At 49.5% G+C, this 16868-nt stretch overlaps 1 protein-coding gene across 4 annotated transcripts in view; it reads left to right on the top strand.

The window, feature by feature from the left end:
• The window catches only part of FLI1 (Fli-1 proto-oncogene, ETS transcription factor), a 123990-nt gene that overhangs the window by 94951 nt on the left and 12171 nt on the right, over positions 1-16868 (top strand). The window lies entirely within an intron of this gene.

Here is a 16868-nt window from a genome sequence, read left to right as displayed (position 1 = left end):
ATTTGATTCAAAATCTTCGTGGGTGCCCCAGGCAGTGGCTCCATTGGTGGGAGCATCATCCCACACACCGCAAGTCCACAGGTTTGATTCACAACCAGGAACGTACCGGAGTGTGGGTTCAGGCCCCGCCAGGGCACGTTTGGGAGGCAGCCGATCAGCGTTTCTCTCTGTCCTTCTTCCTTCGTCCCTCCTTCCTCCCTCTCGCCAAAATCAATAAATATATCCTTGGGTAAGGATTAAAAAAGTCCCTCGTGGATTATGGAGGAAACAGAGATACAAACAACCCGAGTGTCTTGGTCAAGGTCACACCTTCAATCACATAGGACTTTGTGGTTCCTGTTAATAATTTATAATCAAACGATGACCAAAAAGGTAGTGGAGAAAATCTACAATGTGATGAATCGGATTGTAAACTTTTGTGGTTTTCATTTGCTTCCTACTCCCTTACCCCACCCTGGGCCAGTCCTATTTATGCTACTGTTTTCCTTTCCCAATCAAATTGATTGAATTTTTCCATGCAAACTAAATTATATTGACTCATTCTACAGTCCCAAGCCACATTTTACTCGATGGCCTACTCAACATCAGGTTGCAAGTGTCTGTAAGAGAGAAAATGCATTAGAGTAACTCACACGATTGGCTGTCGGGGCACTCTCAGCTTCCTTTGGGGAAACCGCTTCGTCCCCTGAGCCCCAGTGTCCTACCAAATGAAGGGGCCGAGCTACATCCGTTCGAGTGGAGCCCAGACTCGAGTCTGTGGCTTCCAGGGTGATGACTTGGGAGCCACAGAGTCAGAGCTCTGCCTTCATTCAGGGTCACTCTCCTTCAGTCTGGTGCAGTTATGGAACTTTGTTTCATTCCAGGTGGGAGCCCACTCCTTGGATGGAAGAGAGAGACAGGAAGAAAGGCCTAGAGGGACAAGGAAGAAGGGAAAGGGAGAAGGGAGGGAGAGAGGAAGGAAGGAAGGAAGGAAGGAAGGGAGGAAGGAAGGAAGGGAGGAAGGGAGGAAAGAAGGAAGGAAGGGAGGGAGGGAGGGAGGAAGGGAGGGAGGGAGGGGTAAGATCCTTGAATGTTCCTCCAGCTCCGCAGGCTGAGGCTGGCTGACAATGTCAGTATTAACTAATGAGACTCTGGGGCAGAGCCAAGGAGAGAATTTTTGATACTGGGTTTAAAATAGAGATTTCCATCTAGAAGCTAGTTTGTTCGAGTTGAACTGTATTAATAACCAACACATATCACTCCTCCAGGGGTGTCAGCTTTCCGCCCTCTCCTCTACCTGCCACATTGCATTTCCTCCCCTTGGTCTTTTTGTGCACAGCGAGTCCATTTGCGAGGCCACCGGGTTCATTCAGGCATCGCGGGAGCAGCTCGCTCCAGCCGGGCAGCAGCCCTCTTCTGAAATGAATTAACGGTGGTACCCAGGCAAACGCCTGCTGCCAGGATCTCATTCAGGTGGTGCCGGGCATTTATCTCCCAACATTGGCCCTGGCCTCCAGAGACGATTACGGCTGCGCTTTGCAGGTGCGTCCTTTGTCCCCAGTAACGCTTTCCACTCGAGCTGTCTCGCTGCTCCGCAGCCTCCCCCTTGTGAGACGGTCTGAATCTGCCTGAGCAGCCAGCAGCCACAAAACAAAGTGCATTAGCAAGACAAAGCTAGCCCAGCTTCTCCGGCCTCCCCACCTCGCTCTCTTCTTCGGCTTTTCTCTAATCCCTACCTTTAGTTCTTAAAATATTAAATGGAAAACATAAAGAGGACCCATCACACACCCTGGCTCCATCTTGTTCAGATGAAGACACTCACAGAGCCCCAAACAAACCCAGAGTTCATCTAAAGCGCCAGCGTTTTTGTGCGTGTGTGCACGCCACGCACACTTCACACAGGGCAGGTGCTGGCGTCGAGCACAAAGGAAAGGAGTTGAGGACGTGATGTCTGTGAACGCTCCTTCACCACACATGTCAAATCAGAGTGCCTTTGACGTTGCCGTGGCGTAGTCGTCCTTCTAGCTCGTCTCCTGGAAATAAATGGCTGCTCCCTCTAAGGGTTATTTGTGCCCAGGAAGTAAGACTTGTTTTTAGAAATTAATTTATAACGGTCTTTAAGTCCCTTAATGAAATATTCTATGGTCATAGACGGGACCCAACTGGAACAGTTATGATCTCTCTACTGTTAGTTATCAAGGCCAATGCCCTTAAGGAATATGGGATGGAAGCATTATTGCCCATTTGCGACAGCGGCCACGGCTGCCTGCCGTCTGCGTAGATGTCGGTGATGCTTTGGGCACGTTCCCAGGCCATGCCTCTGCTTTTGAGCCCGGCAGCCTCCCTGAGAGGTAGAAACGATCGTCTCCATTTCGCAGGCTGGGCGCTGTCCACGGCAGAGCAAGGGCTCACGCCCGGGCTGTGGGTTCAGGGTCCTGGGCTGCAGGTGGTCTCCCCAACAGACACAGCCCTTCTGCCTCCGGCTGACTTTCATGGAAACGAGACTTGGCCTAAGTGTATGGTTTGGGCAGAGATTTGAATGTTTTCCTGTTAGTTTTCTTCATCCCCACCGTTTTCCTGCGGCCCTCCCCTCCTACATCCCTATGCTGTTCTCTTTCCCCAAAGATGAATTCATTCATACGCTCCCCCTACGTGGCACTGCTGCCTGACCCAACTGCGCAGGAAGCACCTGGTGAGCTTTTTAAACGTACTGATGCCGCAGGACCAACACTGCGTCACTCCATTCACGTGAGGCACCTTGCGCAGGCAAACAGACAGTGGGATGGCAGGTCCCACATCTGGGGGCCGGGGAGGAATGGGAGTTATTGTTTAACAGGGCAGAGTTCTAGTCTGGAAAGATGAAAAGCTCTGATTGTTCTGGATGCACAACGCGAATCCACTCCATGCCACTGGCACTCACTGAAAAATGGTCGGAATGGTAAATACTATGTATGTTTTACAATAAGAATACAAAAATACAATACTGATGCCCAGACCCCCAGCAGGACCAGTGAATTCAGGATCTCTACCAGGGACAGGGGGGCAGTGAGAAGGTTGCACCCTCTCCGGGTTCCTCTGGCAGTTCACAGCCAACATTCAGAAGCCCTGCCACACAACACAGATGTGCAGTAGAGAGAGGAAAAGTGAGACCCGTCTCAGAACTGCCCAGGTTTCGTTGGAGATGCGCTGGGCAGTGGGTCTTGACCTTTCATGGCCTCAAGTCAACCTAGAAGAGGAAGAGCAGGACCTATTGGTATACAAATAATGGTATAGGCAGAGCAAAGGATGAAGATTAAAAAATTAAAAATAAAAAGTAGGTTTGTGGTAACTTGAATCTACAAGGAGGACGCCGGGGCCCTAGAAGGCACGTGGCCTTTCCAAGTACACACAGTCCTGGAGCCAGGACCACTGACCCCCAAACCCCGTCTCTCTACCCTCCATGCTGGGGCACCCGGGTGCAGCCCAGAGCTCCCCCGTGTTTTCCTGGTGAGCCCTGCCCCGGGCCCTGCCCATGTCCTCAGCTGGACAACCCACATGCAAGGACCAGCAGATCTCTCCCCTTCGGAGAGCTTTGCACATGTAAACCCTCATTTCCTCAGGGTCATGCTGGATCTGTTTAAATACCTCTGACTCTCCAAAAGTCAGAGGATATTGAGCTCCCTGTTTATTAACTCCTGGAACTCATAAACCCACCATAGCCCGCATAGCCCTGAGCTTCCAGCCCCAGCCTGGGAAGCCACTCAGGACCTGCCGCTGAATGCAAAACCGCTTCCCCTCCTCGGTCCCTTGTCTGCCTGCCTGCGGAACAGCCATCTCCAGTGGTTGCCTTGGCTAATGGATAAAAAGTCTGTCTGCTTACATGCCAAGCACAGGAAAGAGAGCAGAGAAACTCTGAAATGTGTCCCTTATGGTAACACGCCTGGCAGGCACCGGAGACTGTGCCAACCAGAGCCCGGTGTCTCTCCCGAGGCTCCAGGTGGTGGCGGCCCATTGTGGCTCCTCACTGTTTGCCAAGCACCGCACGTCCGTGGCCTCATCTGTGCCCCCCGCCATCACCAGGGACGGCAGGGCTGGTGCTGTTAGGACCCCCTTCTGTAGATAAAGCAGACAGGACACAGATGGATGGCAGGGTGCATTTGACATCCCCCCAGGTTTTGGAGCAGAGCAGGGTTCAAATGTGGGTCTCTCAGGTTCTTTTCTCCCTCCTTCTTCTCACATCTCGGTGTATTCAATCCAAGCACCTGCCAGCATCTCACCCCTTCTTCAGTGCATGCTGTCCACTGACCTAGGGCAGGTATTAATCTCATTTCAGCATTATAACATAGTGGTTAAACTCTGAGGCTTTGAGTGCAAACAGACTGTGTGACCTCGGATGAGCCACTAACTTTTTTCTGCCTCAATTTTCTCACATAGAAAATGAGGATAATTTTAATGACCCCTCAGACATGAGAATGTGCCCACGCATCGCCTTGCACAGTGTCCGACACACCATTCCGTGCTCAACGTTAGCTTCATGGGGTGTGACAGTAATTATATTATTATTGCAAAATAAGCCAACTGTTTTTTAGGAAGGGTTTACCGCATGCTAGCACTGCGCCCAGGACCATGAAGGACACCACACCCCATCCTGTGACGTGGGAATACCATAGGTGGGATTGCCAAGTCGCTTCAAGTCTTATTAGGGAGACACGCATGTAGAAGTATTGACAAATAATATGAGTCTGTGTATCACGAAATGGAACCATGCATGCATAAGAAGTTCCCTGAGAGTGATGAAGAGACCAAAAATCATTCGATGCTAAAGTCGAACGTGCACTCCAAACCTTTCACGTGGCTGAAGAGACACGAGGCCAGAGAAGCTGTGGGTCCAGCCTGGGCCACACAGGCAGTGAAGGGCAAGGGGCAGAGCCTGCAGCCACTCAGTGCCTCAGTCAGGAGTGGACCTGACGTCTGTGACTCGTGCCCCCTCCGCCGCGTTCACTCATCTCTTCACTCAGTAAGGAACTGCTGTGCGTGGGGCACACGCCCGAGCCAGGAACTGCGGTGCACGGGCAGCACCTGCCTGAGGGGCTCAGAGGCAGAGATGCGCCGGGGTGCACACTGGGCGTTGGAGTGTGAGTGACGTGTCATCAAACCCTGCCATGTCTCCCGGAGCTCACATCCCCTGTGGAGTGGCCTTTCTGATTTAATGTTAGTGGTGGAGTTAGCGGTGGGTGGGAGGCTTCTAGAAATATGCCGCAGGGTGGTGCTGGGCAGGAAGAGATAGTGTTAGACACCAAGGATGACATCAGTCGCGGTGCTTGGGTCTGCCATGCACTGCGGGGGCTGTGACAGGAGACAGCTCCTGTTCACGCTGGGTTTGGGGGAAGGGACCCCCCAGGCAAGTTCCTGGGGGGGGCTGAAATTGCCCTGTGGGGGCACCAAGACCTCCATGCAACACGTGGCCCATGCGAAACTGAAAGGCCCAGCTGGATGTCTCCCTGTGAGACGGGAAGCTCAGCAAAGGAGCCCGGAGCCAGGGGTTTGCTTCAAGCTAACCAGGGCCAAGGAGGGGGAGCGGGTGGGGGTCGAGCTGAAATAAGATTGGCGGGATGGAGGGCCCTGCAGGGTTAGGTAGGATTTCTTCCCTGCTTTTCAACAGCTGTGAAATTGTCTATAACTTAAAAGATGCCCTAAGTTTTGTTTTGATGGGGGAAAATGTGGATGAGCACAGAACATCGACACCTGAAGCCGAGGTGCTGTACGTATGGCGCGGTGAAGGAGGGCGGCGTGTTTTCAGGTCCAGCATCTGGGGGAGGGTGGGCTTTGGTGGCATCCCGAGTGGGAGGGAGGGGAACAGAGTGTCCAGGTGTTCGGCGTGGGCGTGGGCCGAGAGCCGTTGCCCCGGCTGGGGGAGCGTGTGGGGGGTGGTCTGGCACACGTGTGGCGTAGGAAAAGGCCTGTAATGCTGTGAGGTAATCTCCTGTTATTTTTAGGGAGTAAATAACATCTCTTATGCAGCAGGTTCTGTGGCTCCACAGGCTCTGTCTATGTCAACTAACATGCACTTAAACTTGAGGGTATGGAGGACTCACAGGAGGGCCTGTTAAGAACTTTGTCATTATATGTTTTTCCTTTATGATGAAATACCTCTAATCCATTTTTAGCAAAAGGAGGGACGGTTGTCGAATGTGTGTGTGAGTGTGTGTGCTGTTTCTGGGGCCCAAAGGCAAGATTTATTATTACAGAACAGACAGTAGCTTGCTCTCTTGGTTTTTTAAAAATTGTTTTCCTTTGAAATTCCAGAGTTAATGTTTTGTCTGCTTTCGATCTGACCCTCTTTGGAGACCAGCATGTTTTTGTGTGAGCTCTTTTCCACCAGAGAGAGATAGAAAGAGAGAGACAGAGAGAGAGGGGGAGAGAAGGAGAGAGAGAGAGAGGGGGAGAGAAGGAGAGAGAGGGAGAGAGAGAGAGAGAGAGAGAGAGGGAGAGAGGGAGAGAGAGAGAAAGAGCGTGCACTGGCTGGAAACAAAGAATCGTTGTCTCTAAACTGTAGCGGGCAGGAAACCCCAGTCCCTGGGGAATTCAGCCAGCCAGCCCTGTCCCGGAGTCAGACTCCAGCTCTCTGAATTCAATTTGACAGCTTGTCTGGGACACTTTCTAAGTAACCATTATCCTTCCTTTCTCTAAGTAAAAGAACTGTTATTTTTTTTTCCTGTGGGTGTGCTGCGTGTGCTGTTATCACACATGTGGGTTACACAGCGACGAGGACATGCTTTCTCTAAATTATTGGAAACACTTAGCCTGTTTCCTAAGACAAGTGTAAACTTGTTCCAGGATAATAAGGCAAACAACTTTCAGTGTTACACTGTTGCAGTGGAGAGGGATTTTGTTGGGGCATTTCTTTTTGTCTTTAGTTTCAGGTAAGTCCTGAATTCCCTTATTTTAGGGTGTTCTTTCATCTCAAGAATAATTCAAGTTGTGTACATTTTATTCCTTGGAGGATTTACTATATATATATTATATATATTTTATATATATATTTATATAATATATGTAAAATACACACACATATCTTCTAATGGTCATTCCCCTCAGCTTCTGTGTTTAATTCATTATTTTAAAGAGCCCTGGCTAGCATAGCTCAGTTGGTTGGGCGTCAGACTTCAAAGTGAGGGGTCACCAGTTCGACTCCCGATCAGGGCACATACCCAGGTTGCAGGTTCAATCCCTGGTTGGGGTGCATGTGAGAAGCTACTGATCGATGTTTCCTTCTCACACTGATGTTTCTCACCCTCTCTTTCTCTCTCCCTTCCCCTCTCTTTAAAAACAAATAAATAAAATATTTTTAAAACTGTATACCGCCATACATATCGCTGCAAGAGAGAGCTCAGAGGGCCGTGCAGGTCAGCCTCAGGGCCCCCGGGGCCGTGCGGGGCTGAGGGGCACGGCCAAGGTGACCGCCTAGAGTTCCGAGCGGACACTCCTCTCTCCTGCCTCCTGCAGTCGCTCAGACCAGCTGACTGTGCTGACTGTGCAGAGTGAGGGACAGAGAGGCAAGACCGTCCTTCCTGGCGTGTGGGTTTGAAGGCCACCCAGCCTCCGCCAGGCAGGGCCGCCAGAGGCATGAGGCTGGGAGCAGTCTGGATCACTTCGGGTTCGGAGATGTGGCAGCTCTGCCCAGAAGGACCGTTCTGCCCACTTAGGATCTGACAGAAAAATGTGTCCTTCGGCTGTGAACTGACTCCTGCCTGGTCTGTTTTCAAGCGGAACGTCGAATGGGCCCCTGTGCCCCCTTTGCCTCGCACGCCCTTCCTCTCCTACCCGCCCCCAGCACACACGCCTCACCCTTGTCCTGGGAAGCCACCCTCGCCCCCAGGCCGGTTCAGCTCACCGCTCCTCAGTGGGGTCTCAACTGCCCCTTCCTCGGGAGCTTTGCTTGGACCTACTGTGTTTACAGTTTAGCAGCCAGCAAAGTCTATCCCAATGGTCTTTTGTCTTTCAAGGCTGCAAGCATCTTAAAGGTGGAAATTTAGACGAGGCCCTGGGATGGATGGGTGAAAACTTAGATAACATACCTTAAGCTGCTCCCCAGAAGTTTTCTGTAAAACTAACCCTTCAGGATGTTTCTAAACACAAGGGTGATGTTTTGGCGTTGTCCACTGCAGAGGGCACTTGTCTTTTTCCCTACCTTGCCGTGAGTGTCCCCTTCGTTTGACTCCCAGGCGATTTCTGCCAAGCTGCGATCGGCCCCATCCATAGCAGCGGGGAGAGCGCACCAGGAGCGGAATTCAGGCATAAGATGGTAGCTCCACTGTGCCCTTCGGCCCATTCTCTACCAGCTTCAACTCCCCTAGGACACCCCCCGGGTCTGGGCCCCCTCGCTGTGGGCGCCAGGGTGAGAAGAGGCCGAGGACAGAGTCAAGCCGAGGAAAAGTGACTCAGGAAGAATGTACCTTCTGCTCCCTCGAGCCTTCCTGTCCTTACCGCTGCTCTCACCCGCCCCCAGAGCCACCACAGCTGACATGTATCAAGTGCGTAGTAGGTGCGAGAACTTTTCTATTCACTCCACATTTATACTTCACGACAGCCTTATTTCGTTGCTGCTGTTGTCATTCCTATCTCACATACGAGGAAACTGGGGCTCAGACAGGGTAAGCCCAACCAGGAAGCTAGTATGAAGCAGAACGGAGTCTCTACTGCAGCCCCCAAAGCTCCCCACCCCCGGCAGTGACAAGGCCCACAGCTGCCTCTCCCGGTTCCATCCGCCACCCGTGGAAAGGCCCGTTGCTTCCAGGAGGCTGATGTCACCTAGTCGTTACGACGATATGATCAGATTAATAGATTCCTGCTATGGTCCAAACACTCAGGAACTTGACTCAGTGCTCAGTGCTTGCACTTCACGAAGCATATGAGGTGATTTCACAGATGTTATTTTTATTAGCATGCTTTACAATTTACATAATATTGTTTATCCTTTTGCATTTAATATCACATTTTAAAGAATAAAGGAAAAACATATTTAGAAAAAGGAATGGGTCTATTGAGTAATGCTCTCAATAAGGATTGCAATGAACCTAATTTTTAAAGCAAGAGGGAGAGGGCCCTGGCTGGTGTGGCTCAGTGGATTGAGTGCCAGCCTACAAACCAAAGAGTTGCCAGTTCTATTCCCAGTCAGGGCACATGCCTGGGTTGTGAGCCAGGTCAGGTCCCCAGTCGGGGGCGCATGAGAGGCAACCACACATTGATGTTTCTCTCCCTCTTTTTCTCTCTCCCTGCCCCTCTTGTCTAAAATTAATAAATAAAATGTTTATAAAATAAAATAATAAAAGGAGGCAGAGATGGATACTAGTCCAATAAGTCTAGTTGTGAAATTCCGCTCACATTACATCAGGTAAACAATCCCAGGCCTCTATAAGCTTCATTGCTCCATGGTCCTCATGGAAGAGGAAGAAAGGTATCAGAATACCTGGGGCCATTTTAAAGACACATGCCAGGGTGCTCCAGCCACCCCCACCACCCCTCCTCCTCGTTCATATGTACCCCTGGTAGGTGGACGAGTAGAGGAGGAAGAGGGAGCTGAGCCTCTGTGTTCTTAGAATAAGCTCCTTCCGTGGCTTCTAAAATCTTTTCCGCCTACACCACCCCCACCAGTGAGTGCTTTATTCGAATACTTAACAGCACAGAATGTGCCTTTGTTGCTCTTCATTAGCACCCTTTCTGCCGCCACAGAGTGGGCCTTTCTTGTCCCTGTGCTAACAGACGCCAGGCCCCAGGTCTTGTTCCTGGATGCTTAGAAGTTCCCTATTGACCTTCCTGCCCTCCCTGAGCATGTCTTTTGTCTTTATGTTTATTAAAGCTGCCTTAGATGCTCCCTGGTGAAATCAGGAACACGACAGGCTGTGGGAAAGGTACTTGGGAGCAACCTGACCTCCAGAGCACCCTTCCCACTAGACTCAGCCAGACAAGCGCTCCTCCCACCACCGCCAAGGAGGGACCTTCCGGACCGGACCGAGTGTGCTCAGGGGCTGGAGCTGCATCACAGTTATGCACACGTCTCAGTGGCATTTCACACTCACTAAGTGGGCCATTGGGCTTTGCATTCCAATTCATCTCCAAATCATTGACTGTTACTATTACCATCTCTACCAAGTTTCGCTTTGACTTAGATATTTCATCCCATTCCAGATAGTAAAGCTAAGACTCAAAATGAAATTGCCCTTGGGTGATGTAATTCCACTTCCACTGCCATGTGGTCTTGGTTTATAATACAAACTAGAAGTGACCCCTGTTGGCTTTTTGGAGGAGTGGAGTCCCAAAGTGCTTTGGAAAGAAAAGGCCAGGGCCACAAGTCCTCCAGATGGCCCACGGGTGTCCTTCTCAACGCGGAGTATTCCAAGTGCATTTGTTTTGCTAAATGCACTGGTTTAGAAATTCTACAGGGAGGCTGTGTGAGGGCAGTAGTAGCTGGAAAGTATTTAAGAGAAGATGGTTCAGCCTTACGCTCATAAATGAAATGCTCTCCCTCAATCCATCCATCTCGCTAGCTCTCTACCCAGAGAGAGAGAAGCTGCTCTTTTGCCAGACAGAGATGCAGAGGTGTGGGCATCTTCTCAAGAAAAGTAAAGGCATAGCCAGCATCATTTGCTATTTTAATGTGAAAACTTTTCCCAAGTCCTTTTTATAGATGCAAAAACTCGCTCTCTTCAGAGAAGTGTCTGTCTAATATAATAAAGAACTCATTTCTTCTGGGGGAAGATAAAGTCATTGAGGAAGAAATGCTATGGCCAGAAATACTGACCAGGGCCTATCTGAGCTATCTCAGTCTGAGCTGAGACTCTCTAGTCTCAGACGTCTGTGAACATAGGGTCAATAAAAAAGGTTAACATGCCTCTTTGATAAAGTTCACTTTCTTGGGTCAGGCATACTCCAAAGTGAAAGTGGCAATTGAGTGAGATGATTACTGTGTCAGAATCCAACACAATTTCAAAGCCCAATTCAAGTTCCACCCTCTCCAAGATATGTCTCCCTTACTCTCAAACACTACAGCCCCTGCTCGGAACACGACCACACTCGCATGCTGTCTGTGGGCCTCATCACTACAAGATTACCTTACAGTCCTTAATTGTGGGTTTTCTCCTGCATTCTTTCTGCACTAAGTGGTACTCCACTGACCAGGATGGATTCACTGGGGAAGGAAAATGCAGTCTTTGACCATTTAATTTAATATTTACTCAGTCCTTCTGCTTTACCATGGAAAGAACCCTAGAAAATTAACTTCGTTGACACAAGAAAGGTTAACTTCTCATCTCCAATGAGTTAAACTCTGGAAAAGAATAACAGCTTTAATACCATAGGACACTTTGGAGTGTATGAAGCATTTTCTCATGCATAAGCTCATTTATTCTCAACAGAACCCTGTGAGGATTAAATAGGCCATTTCCTTTTCTAAACTCTTAAATTTTAGAGGTATTATTTTTTTCCCCAAGTATCTTCCTATTACAGATAGGCCCAGATGCAGAGACATTAAGTCACGTGCCCAAGTTCACGCAGCTCCTAGCTGGCAGAGACGGGAGGCAAACCCAGGAGTTCTGAATCCCATTCCAGCATTCTTTCTATTACAATGAGCTGCTTCCCTGTTTGGAATGGATTAAAACGAAACTATGGAATTCCTTCCCATGAAAATCTTTACATCCTTTGATAGAACCACAAAGAGCTTTCTGCTTGACAAGATTTAGGTACCACTATTTCAAGGAGATGAAAATTGTTCTTGGTATTTCTCTGAAAAATCTCCGAGCTTAAAAAGTTTTGGCCTGCTTGTAAAATAATTCTCAGTCCCACGCAATATCCTAGAGGAGTTTAGAGAAAGGAAGTTTTCGTGCTATGAGTCATACTTTCAATTTCTATTAAAATTCTTATACGGTCACATCTGATTTCTTTCATGCTGTGGGCCTCCAGGCTTGTGCTAATTTGCATGTCTGGTTTAGATAATGTCTGAGGTAGCTTCCAGTCTGCAAAGAAGCCTCTGATTCTATTACATGAGTCCATGTTCTACCTACCAGAAATGGATGGTTCTTTTTCTTTAACTGCTGGGCTCTCGTTGGGTGGATGCAGGACCCAGGGATGGAAGCATTGCACGCTCACCAAGGGGGCCGCAAAGATGGTGTGTTCTTCCAGGATGAATTCACCTGTCCCCTCTTCCCACTCTGACCCCAGAGAATTGCCCTTCCCTGAAACCCACTCCAGACTCAGATCAAAAGGCCAATCGTGGCAAGTGTTGGCGTGTGAAGTTTCTTGATTTAAATGGCAGTCCTGAGTCAGTGTGCGTCTAAGACCATGGATTTGGCAAATACCCTGATTCTAAATATGCAAAACCTGGTGAATTGCTTTTAGACTACACTCATGTCACCTTTTAGAATCTCTCACCCAAACATCAAAAAAAAAAAAAATAGTCAGGCTTTTAGGCTAATTTGTTGTCTTACAATATAAAGTAATTCCCACTAGATGAAGAACTAAATGGAAAGGAATTGACTTTGCAGAAAGATATCGAGATTAGTGTAGGGCGATCTGGTCGGTTTTTGGAAAAAAAGTATAGTGCTATGGAGAGACCTAGTCTCACAACGCCGGACAGGTCAGGTCACGTCTCAGCTCAAGTCACTTACTTTCAGGGAGGTCCCCCTCCCCCATGCCACCTGCTCCCTTTGTCATCTTTCCTCGTCACACTTATCACCTTCTAGTGTGCAATGCAGCTTCCCATTTGTCTGACTGGAGGGTTCACCAAGCAAGGATGTTTGGCCGTCACTGTACAGTAGTCCCCCCTCCAACCACGGGGGATCTGGTCAAAGACCCCCAGTGGATGCCTGAGCCCCCAGATAGTACAAAACCCAATATATACTGTGTTTTCTTCTGTATGATGAAGTTTCATTTATCAACTAGGCATGGTAAGAGATTAACCACAATAACTAATGATAAAATAGAATAGTTATCATACATGCGATAATGCAAATTATGTGAATGGTCTCTCTCCTTCCCTCTTAAAATGTGTTGTTGTAACCACTCCTTCACTTGCAGTAAGTGGCTTGGTGTCACGGCTTCCAGGGGACCCCGTGCTGTCGTTCTCACATAGGCTCAATGGTTCCCGGCACAACACAGTGTCGTCAGTAAGAACATACCTTCTCTTCACGTCTTCCACTCACAAATTTCATGCCTTTTCCGACTCAGCATGCACTAACCCTGCACTGCGGCCGTCATAACTTTTGCGGTTTGAAGTGTAACAGCCCAGCTAGCGAGGCTTTCTTTTTCCTTCTCTCACAATTTCACAGATACAAGATTCGTTCTTAATGTCGAATCTAGCAATGTCAGCATATCATGTTTTTCTTTCCTCATTAAATCGAGAATCTTCACCTTTTCACTTAAAGGAAGCACTTTATGGCTTCCCTTCGGCACGTCTGAATTGCCAGCATCCAGACCCCTGCGCTTTGGGGCCATTATTAAGTAAAATAAAGGTGATGTGAACACAAGTGCTGCGATACTGGGACGGTCCACCTGATAACCCAGAGAGCTCCTAAGTGGCTAAGGAGCGGGGAGAGCATTCAGCATGGAGACTCAGGACACACGGACGACACACGTCCTGAGCAGGACAGCAGGACTGCATAAGATGTCATCCTGCTACTCAGAACAGCACCCAGTATGAAACTTAGGAAGTGTTTATGTTCCATTTAGTATTTTTTGGACTGTGGTTGATGGCGGGTAACAAAGTACAGAGAGGGACGCCGTGGATGAAAGGGACGATTGTGTTCACGGCCCACAGAACACTGTCTGGCACAGTAGTAGACGGTCAACAAAATGTTGCTAAGTGAATGAACATGTGAAATATCAATTAAGTTGAATAATCTGGTGTTGGGGGAGGGGACAATTCTTGAGGTGGGAGAGGGAAACAAAAGTGTTTAAGATACAGGATTGTATCTTATCTATCACCAAGCACGGGAGATGAGCACTCAAAGAGTCACACCAGAAGACTGAACAGGACCAGGGCAGCAGACTCGAGACTCCTCCAAGTGACCCCTCGACCTGTGGAACTCTGGAAGGAGAGGATGCAGAAGCTGACTTGTGGAGTGGACACAAGCTTGCATCCTTTTCTGCCGGAGAGCGTGAGAGAGAGCAGCCTCCTTCCGCCCCCTGAGAGATGTCAGCGTAGGAGGTTCAGATCGGGACTCTGCGCGGGGCTGAGGGGTGGAACGCAGAGCACCATGCATTCACCCCAAGCCCTGCTACCTAACTGCATGTTAGAACAGCTTCCTTTCTTGCTACCTGGGATCCTCTTAAACCCGGGGCAGACCTGGCCGAAGAGGTACGCAACTGCATTATGTCTAAAGAGCCCAATGCGGAGGGAAGTTTGGGCTAAGGTCCCATTAATCTCGTTGGGATGAATTGCTTCTCTACATCAGGCGGGCTCAGAAACCCCACTCTGAGGCTTTATCAAAATAAAGAGGTCATTTAGACTTCAGTGTCACTGAGACGCGGGGCTCACGGGAGAAGCGAAATGAAAGAGCGGCCGGGCTCAGCGGGAAGCCTCGCGTGACCGCGGCGGGCTGTGCCTGGCCGGCGTGCCACTTGCCGCTCCAAACTTTTCATATTTAAAACCCATCCATTTTTTCAAGCATTTTTCTCATATGTCCTTTTTTCCTTCGCACATATAATATCTTAAACAGTGCCTCCATTATGCTCCACGCAGCAGGGTCAGCTCTGAGCCGAGGCGCTGTTTGGATTCCAGGACAAGAACTTTGAGCAAAGGAAATCTGATCCAGGATGTTTTTTTTTTCCCCCTAAGAGTTCCAAGTTTGAAGAAAGTCTTCCCTAGATATTTCTCTCCTCCTGAGGTCTCAGTGGAAGCCAAGATCCTCTGTTGCTCTTTGAAAACTAAGATGCCACCGAGGCGAAGGCTGGGCTGCCCCTATAGGACGGGTTGAAACGAGGTGAGGACCCAGCGTCAGAGCAGCTGCGCAGGGGCCTGGGAGAGCAAGGAGGGTGCCGCATAAAACCTAAGCCTAATGTCCCAGCGGGTGGCTCATAGCCACCCCCCCGCTATCTTTTAGGGCCATGCTCCTCAAACTGGGGTCCAGGACAATCCATTTCTTTCTTGTTTTTTTCTTTAAGACTTTTAGAGAAGGGGAAAGGAGGGGGAAAGAGGGGGAGAGAAACACTGATCGGTTGCCTCTCGTACATGCCCCGACCCGGGACCGAACATGCAACCCAGGCCTGTGCCCTGCCTGGGAATTGAACTGGAGACCTTTTGCTTTGTGGGCCGATGCCCAACCAACTGAACCACACCAGCCAGGGCCATTTCTTTTATTTTTTTTTTCAAAATAGGGCCACTCTTCATTCCAATTTGGGAATCGTTGATCTAGGATTATGGGAATAGAACTACCTTTCCTCCTTTATGGTTTCTTATCCTTTCCAAGGTCTTCCTTGCTGAGCTTTTTAACCTCAACTCACCAAGATAAACCTTGTCAGGATTCAAGGAAGATTGTAAAGACTACATATATATTGTGTATATTTTTTAAAATTGTCATTTATCAAATGGTTGCTTAATCTTCCCAACACTTTTATAAAATATTGGTTATTCATCCATTTTAGAGAAGCAGAACCTGAGGCCAAAAAATGTAGAGTAACCTTTTGGCCAAGATCACTCAACAGAGCAAACAATAGAGCTAAACCCTAGGATCTGAACCCAGGGCGACCTGGTTCTAAACGCCATGTCGTAACCACAGAAGTAAGGCCCACCGGAGAGAAAGGGTGTGTTCACGGGGGTGCCCCACACCTTCCAGAAATGTGCGTTGCTCATGCACTAGTTGGCTTCCACTGTTTGAAGTGGGAGGCCAGGCCTGGGGGTCAGACGGCTGGTGTGGTCACCGGCAGGGGTTATAGTGACGAACAAGATGCGTTCTAGAAGCAGAGCAGTCTTTCACAGGCATCCCGGAGGAGAGCCCAGAGGACAGCACCCCAGGCTGGGTTGGAGCCTGGAGGCTCCTCCTCAAAGACTGGGCCACGAGAGGCCAGGACCTCGGAGGGAATAGAGGTTTGCGGGGAAGCATCTTGCACAATGCTCCACCAACAATGAGTGTGGTGCTCCCGTGTGCATGCAGTTCTTTCTGGGGAGAGTCTAGGTGATATATCTTCCTCCTGTTGGACTTGCCTCTTTCTTAGGAAAGTCAAGGCTGCGGGTCTCAGGGTCCTCTCATCTATCTATCTATCTGTCTATCTATCTATCCATCTATGTTTGTTTATGAGAGAGGGAAAGGGAGGAAGAGAGGGAGAGAAACATAGATCGGTTGTCTCTTGCATGTGCCAGGGACCTGGCCCACAACCCCGACTGGGAATCAAACTGGCAGCCTTTGCGGTTTGCTGGGCGATGCCCATCCCACTGAGCCACACCGGTCAGGGCTCAGAGTCCTCTTTATTAGAGCCTCCCTCCTTTGTCATCCCCACTCTTTCTCAAGAAAGGAGGCCTGGATCTGAGAGAAGCTCCTTCTCTGAGCACGGGCAGCCATGCCCATTCCTGGGCTCAAAGGGCGGCATTCAGAGAAGCTGGGCTCTCCGACGGTCAGCAGGCTTGGGTGCTGCCAGCTTTCTCAGCGGCAACCAGAAACGCCGTGAGAACTTTCAGGGGAAATTCATCTTTTTCCACCAAGTAATCGAGAGTGCGGCCTGACGCCGTAAGGAATGAAGAGAGAGGCCTTTGTGTGCCGGTGCCCCTGCGTCAGCGGCCTCGGGGTGAGGTCATGACAAGAGGGAGAGCTGCGTGTCGCCCGCTGGGCCCTCAGAGAGTGGACTGGAGCCACCAGAGCAGAAGGAAGTGTTTTTCCTGAGATGTTCAGCCAGATTTCTGAGACCCGTGAAAAGCTTCACGC

This window comes from Phyllostomus hastatus, unplaced genomic scaffold, assembly GCF_019186645.2.
Source record: "Phyllostomus hastatus isolate PE091 unplaced genomic scaffold, TTU_PhHast_1.1 phas_scaffold_193, whole genome shotgun sequence".
Lineage (NCBI taxonomy): Eukaryota > Metazoa > Chordata > Mammalia > Chiroptera > Phyllostomidae > Phyllostomus > Phyllostomus hastatus.
Note: the sequence above shows the minus strand (reverse complement) of the source record. Positions and strands in the feature narration are given on the sequence as shown.